This window comes from Marmota marmota, unplaced genomic scaffold, assembly GCF_001458135.2.
Source record: "Marmota marmota marmota unplaced genomic scaffold, marMar, whole genome shotgun sequence".
NCBI lineage: Eukaryota > Metazoa > Chordata > Mammalia > Rodentia > Sciuridae > Marmota > Marmota marmota.
The window spans coordinates 89,892,669-89,900,223 of record NW_026000026.1 but is presented as its reverse complement, the minus strand read 5'-3'; positions in this window follow the sequence as shown (position 1 = coordinate 89,900,223).

The following is a 7,555-nucleotide window of genomic DNA, read 5'->3' as shown; positions in this document are numbered from 1 at the left end:
CCATTGGAATTTTGATTGGAATTGCCTTAAATCTTTATAGTACTTTTGGTACTATGGTCATTTTGATAATACTAATTCTGCCTATCCAAGAGCAAGGTAGATCTTCCCATCTTCTAAGGTCTTATTTGATTTCTTTCTTTATGGTTCTGTAGTTTTCGTTGTATAGATCTTTCACCTCTTCGGTTAAGTTGATTCTCAAGTATTTTAGGCTAATTTAAATGGGGGTAGTTATCCTCATTTCTCTTTCAGAGGATTTGTCACTGATATACAGAAATGCCTTTGATTTATGGGTGTTGATTTTATATCCTGCTACTTTGCTGAATTCATTTACTAGTTCTAGAAGTTTTCTGGTGAAGTATTTTGGGTCTTCAAGGTATAAAATCATATCATCAGCAAATAGTGCTAATTTAAATTCTTCTTTTCCTATCCAGAATCATATCATCAGCGAACAGCGCTAATTTGAGTTCTTTTTCTATCCATGTGATATGGCTTTTTCTGTCCCTCCTCTTTTAGTGTATCTGTGTCTTTGGATAAGCAGTTTCTTATAAGCCATGTATAATTTGTCTTTTTTAAAATCCATCAACCAGTCTATATCTTTTAATTAGGAAAATTAACCATTTGTATTCAAGGTTGTTATTGTTGAATACTGTTATGCCCTATTATTTTATTAATGTTTTCTTAGTTATTTTGTTTATTCTTAGTTCCTTTCTTCCACTATTGCTCATCTTTATAGTTTGGTGGTTTTCTGTATTGATCATATTTGGTTTAGCTACATCAAAGAATAAAATTATCTAATTTGCAGCAAAAATGGATGTGACTGAAGGACATTAAATTAATGGAAATAAACTAAGTACAGAAAGACATATGCTGCATGTTCTCACTTACTGTGGAAACTAAAACTTGATCTCAAGGAAGGAGAAAATAACAGTGGTTATCAGACCCTCAATGGTTGAAGAGGAGTAGAAAGGGAGGGAGAATAGGAACAGAGGTATAGTTAAATACAAGGAATACTTTCAATATAGCAGAGTATGTCAATCATGGCTAACAACTGAATTTTTCAAAAGAGCTATTAGAAACTATTTGAATATTTCCAACCCCAAAAATGATAGATGTCTGAGGTGGTATATATGCTAAATACCCTAATATGATCACTCCACATTTTTATACACATATTGAAATGCCAGATTGTCGCTCACAAATATGTACAGTTACTGTGTGTCATTTAAAAAGAAAATATATTTTTAAAAATATTACTTCATATAGCTTAGATAAACCTTTTTTATTTTAATGGTAATGCGTTCATTAAATATGTAGCCAAATATATTAATAATACATCAAAATTGTGACATTATTGTTTGGATAAATCTGAAATATTGTTTAGATTTTTTGTTATGTTTTTTTCAAGAGTCCCAGTTTAGCAAGAAATCTTAAGTAATATATGAAGATTGGTATATGTACAAGGAAAAGCTTAGAAAAATTCTACAAGAATTTACTGCTTGAAAAAACAGTGATAAAATTGCAAAAATAATGAAAAGTTGACTTGTCTCAAAAAAGAATCAAAATTATATCCTAAATTGCTGTACCTAATTTGTATCTTATTATTAAAAGCAGAAAATGGAATAATTTGTTCCCATATTGAAGGACATCTTCAGTCATATCTTGAAGGTACTATTCGATTAAATTTAAAGTTATAAGCATTAACTTTTAAAACTGAGCCCAAAAGTAAAATGTGCTGCATTTTAAATAATGTATAGTATTTACAGATTTTCCTCCCATTCAAATATGTGCTTTACTCTATGAGGACAATAAATACCAAGGCCTGAAAAGATTTGAAAGTGGTTCCTTAAAAGCCTTTCTGGAAATTTATTTTAGCCAGAAATATTAAGAATCAAGTAACATAAAGTAAAACTGAACATAAGCTGAATATGATCCTAATGCAGCATCACAATAAGATTGTGAGGAAAAGCAGGTTCCATTTAACAGTTGCAAAAGGGAATGTGGTAGAATTTCTGTTGGTCACATTAGGGGAAGTTTTGAGCTTTGTCCACTCAAATTATGAATTTGTGACCCTTTATTACTCAGAAAAGGGAGTGAAAGCATCTAAATAAAAGGCAAAATATTTATTTTGTTTATAATATGAACAAAGATTACCACTTGGAGCTATTATTTTCAGATAGATGCATGATTATAAGTACTATAAATACAACTTAGCTATACCAGAAGATTATGACACAGTGGTTCAATCTGAAAGGTGAATAGTACAATAATTCAAAATCATATAACACATTTATAATTCTAAACTGAAAAGTTATAAAATTTGCTACATGTAAATGATATATCAGTAAAAATAACTTGAGGTGGGGACAATATAGGAAGATCTAAGTAGTAAAGCTAATAGAAGAATTATAGGATTAGTCAACTCCTAGTAATAGTTAGCGCTGACTAAAAATTATTCTATGGAAGTAATTTATATATTTAAGATATATTTTAAATGGTTTGGCATAAATGTTGTGATAGACAGCAGCTGGGGAGATGCAAATTAGAAAGCTGAGATTTAGGCACACTAGCCTGCCTACAAGAAATCAAATGCAAGTTCAGTGAGACCACAATATATCCAGCTCCAGTACAGTAAATTGACTCTGCATCATTGCTAGCAAAATACAACATCTTCACACAAATAGTCATGATCATAAATCCATCATCTGGATCTTTCCCTTCACTATCCATCCAGGGGAGAGGAAATGGTAGAGACTGAAAACAGAAAGCCCACCTGCTTAAATTTATGAATGTAAAATTCGGACCCAATACTCATTCTTATCATTTGAATATTTTACTTACAAGTGTTTATTCCCCCTTCTCACATGGTTCTTTCAGTCTGCCTTTTCCCTGCTTTTCATTTTTCAAATATTTCCTTCTTAATTTATTTTTGAGGAAATTCAATTGTTTAATTATTGTTAAAACTGCCATGATATTCATCAGAACTTTCAAGGTCTCTACATTTTATATTTCTTGTTATATCTGAATCAATTGTCTTCAACAAACTTCCAAGATGTTTAGTTGCATAAAGATTTATATGTAAAACATAGTGTTATATGAGAACATAACACATAATTTAAAATTATGATGTTCAATAAATCACTGTTTTTTGTTCTTTCAATTCACATTGTATTTCTTTGATATCTCTGTTGCTATGCAATCCAAGTTTACTCCTTTTGTCCTCTGCATATATCCCAAAGTAAACATGTGGCACATTTACTTATCAAATAACTCTCCAGCAATGGACATCTATATATAAGCCCTATTACATACTTGTAAGAATGTGTCTTAGGATAGATATCCAATTTTTGTATTTCTCTGCTTAATGCCATAGCACTGTCACTCTCAGATATGTACATATAAATGGAAACTTCTACTGTTACATATGAGGAATCCATTTTCTGCATTTTAACTTGTTATTGATTGTATTTCTTTTTAGTTTTGCTGATCACACAGAAGTATAGAGATAAATTATTGTTTTAAATTTGCATTGTCTGATTATTATTGATGGTGAAACTCTCATTAGCCATTGTTTTTTACCTAAAACAAACATGTCTTTAAACCTCTGTTTTTTGAATTGAATTTTCTGAAATCTTACTGATAGAAGTGGTTCCATGTTCATTCAAGATATTAATCCAGGTTGAACATTAATCTTTATTTCACCTTCTGCAAGCTTAACTTTTGCTTCAACTAAACAAAATAATTAGTTATATTGTAAATAATGCTTTCTGTGTTAGAAATAATTTCCCAATTATAAAATTTTCTGTAACATTTCTTTCTAGTAACCTCATAATTATATATTTTATATTTAGAACTTTAATCCCAAAATTTATTTTTGTAGCATTGTGAAGTAGGTATCCAACTCAACTATTCTTCATATAATTTACCAATGGTCACTACTTATTCTTTCTTATAGTAATCTATCCTTTCGCATTAATTGGTGATGCTGTGTATAATTTTTATTCAGATTTTATACTAAAAAATAGAGGTCACAAATTTAATCAGTGTTTAAATTTCCTATATAAAATTTTAATTTTGCTATATTTATTTCTGAATAGTGTGTAATGTTTTCTATGCTGTGTGGATGTTAATAATAGCCATATAGTGGTCTTAAATGTTTTTTTTTTTATAAAAACTTATTTATTCCAATAGTACTTTGATTCTCTTGATTTTTCAATGTAAATGATTATGTATTATTTGAAAATTAAGTGTCTTTTACTTTCAATTTCTGTGTTTATTGGGGTTTTGCTTGTTTTCTTGTCATTGTTTTGTAGTTCATGAAGGAAATAAATTTAAATTTCTCCACTAATATTTATTGTAGATTTTGGTTGTATAATTTTATGATTTTCTAATCATGATATGTAAAAACTTTCCAAAAGATTTTAACATGTATAGACTTTGAACTCTTATTATGTGTTTTTATTCATCTGTGGAGTTGATCAGAAGTTAGTTCTTTTTATGGTAAATTACACTGATAATTTTAAAATTTTTTTTATTTTAGCATTATAAAAAATGCACAGGATTAAAAAATTATAAAATATAACCAATTTTAATAGAAAAATTATCACAAATAATCTTAACATTTAGAGAAAATGTCTTAATAAATCTGTATATTTTGCTCTAGGTTCTAAATATATATATATATATATATATATATATATATATATATATATGAAATACCAGACACCTGGGAAGCTTAAAATTGTGCTTTGCACATTTAATATTGTACTTTAGACATTTTCAAAATAATTGCTGTATGATATAACCATATTGTTTGTAACAAATATTTTTCAACCATTTCATATGTTAAATATTTAGGGGTTTTTTAATTGATTAAATTCTTACCATATATTTATTTAAATACCTGTTTGTTGTTCAAAAATTTTCCATTTCTGGGGAGCATATTCATTGAGACTTTTTCATAATACAAATTTTCAAGAAGTTCTTAGAAATACTTCCAATATGCTTTCAAAATATAAAAGAAAAGCTAATGCCACCAATATACAAATGCACATATAATCATAATGGTCAAATTTAAGTAAAAAATATCAGTAGATGATTACTAACCAAACTTCTAATGTCTCCTATCCATAAATGTGACAGTATTTTAAATTTTAAAAGAATTTAAAAAATTTTAAATATATATATATATAGAGAGAGAGAGAGATAGATAGATATAGATATAGATATAGATATATATGGAAATAAAGTTCACAGTTAAATAGCCTAGATAATTAAATATTTCAAGAAATATTAGCATATTTCTGGCAGGGGCAAAAAAAATGTTCACCAATAGTAATTAACACACTACCACTCACATTTAGTATAGCATAACCCGATTCTGTACCTCAAATTCTGTGTAATCTAAGTTTTGTTCCATATTTCATAGGTACCATCACTTGTGTCTTCATTAGTACTATTTTTTAATTATGCATAGAACTAACTTTGGGCTATATTATTTCTCTTTCTTTCTACTTTCTGTTATCTCGTATTATATCAATTTCTGCATTTCTTATTAGTTTCTTTCATCTACTTCCACTGGCTTTATTCTATGATTCATTTTCTTCTTGAAAAATTTAGCTTATTAGTTTTATCTTCCATCCTAGTGTAGGTATGTATGAATATAGATGTTCTTCTGAATATTACATTAATAGCAACCTATCATTAGAATGAGACAGACATTATTACCCTGTATACATGTATGATTACACTACTGGTGTGACTCTGCACCATGTACAGATGAAGTAATGAGAAGTTGTGCTCCATTTGTGTACAAAGTATCAAAATGCATTCTACTGTAAAGTAAATTAATAAAGAAATAGCAACTTATCAAAAATATTCATGTAGTAGTTTTAGGACTTTCTTAAAGTTATAATTATATAGGAACAAGAAGTTCTTGTGTGCTATTGCACAGTGGAGTGAGTGTAAATAACAATAATGTACTGCATATTTCAAAAAGCTGAAAGAAAGGATGTTGAGTTTTTACCATTAAAAAATGATAAATGTTTGAGGAGATGGATATATTTAAATAATTTGAACATTACATAATATGTACATGTATCCAAACATTACATGGTACCCCATTAATATGAAAAAAAATATTTGATTCTTCCTTTCATATCAACTTCAAAACTTAACTTTTGACTGTCTAGACACACACACACACAATAGGGATTAAATTAGGAGCACATTACCAATGAACTACATCTCTAGTCCTTTTTATTTTTCACTTTGAGATGAGGGTCTTAATAAGTTTCTGAGGGTCTTACTAAGTTACTGAGGTTGGTCTTAAACTTGAGATCCTCCTGCTTCAGCCTCCTGAGCCTCTGAGGTTGTAGGCATATACCACCATACCTGGCAAGTTTTAGTAGTCTTACTAAAAATATTTTAGTTTAGGTTAGAGGCTAGGTACTTTAAAAGGTTGGACATTTAATTAGTTTTTTTTTTATGTTCTATATGAATCATGAAATATTTTAGTAAATTTTCTTCATATTCTTAGAGTATACATTCTCTAGTTCTTGGATTTAAAATCAAGTTTTATAAATATATCCTTCTCATTATCTAATTTTATTATCTAAAATTATCTAATTTTATTGTACAACAGTTTGATCAATTATTGAAATGTTTGAAAATACTATTATAATACAAACATCCCTAATTTCTTTTGATTTTATAAATATTTCTTTTGTGTCTTTTTAGACCAAGTTTTTCAGTGCGTACAAGATTAGAATTGTCTCAAGTTATTATCATTATCTAATAATTTTCATCACATATAACTACATATATATGATCTTTATCCATCTATCCATGTATCTAGCTAGCTAGCTAAACACAGAATTTTAGATACATCTCTTATATAAAACATAAAAATTTATTTAATCATGTTTTATAATGTTTTTTACTTTATTGTTTTACATTTACTGTAGCTAATGATTTGTTTTCATTTATTACTACATTTATACCACAGCATCAGCCTTAGTTTTATAATTTGTTATCCTGTGTTTCTGCGTATGTTCAGTTAGAGAGATTTTGCTTTGCATTTCATTCCACTTTCCTTCTGCAAGTTAATAAAGTACACTCTCTAAATTTTTTCTTGTGATTGCCTAAGGTATCTTAACCTGCATGTTTAACAACATCTAAATTTATTCATCTTTGTCTTTCAAAAAACATATGGATATACCTTGAATGATTTAACTTTGTAAATTCTTTGCCATTTTATGTCAGTTTTGCTCAGGCAGCAGAATACAACAGACACTAATATAGCAGTATGTACAAACGTAGCTGTATAACCAATGTGATCCTGCAATTTGTACATGTGGGAAAAATAAGAATTCATACCCCAATTGAATCAAATGTATGATATATGATATGTCAAGATCATTGTAATGTTTTGAGCAACCAATAAAAAAAAAACACAAAATAGACATCATCATTTTACTTTTTAAGGCCATTGATGATTTGATGATTTGAATACCTATTTTTTTAACATCTTTGATCTTTTCTTACCTTTATTTTGCCC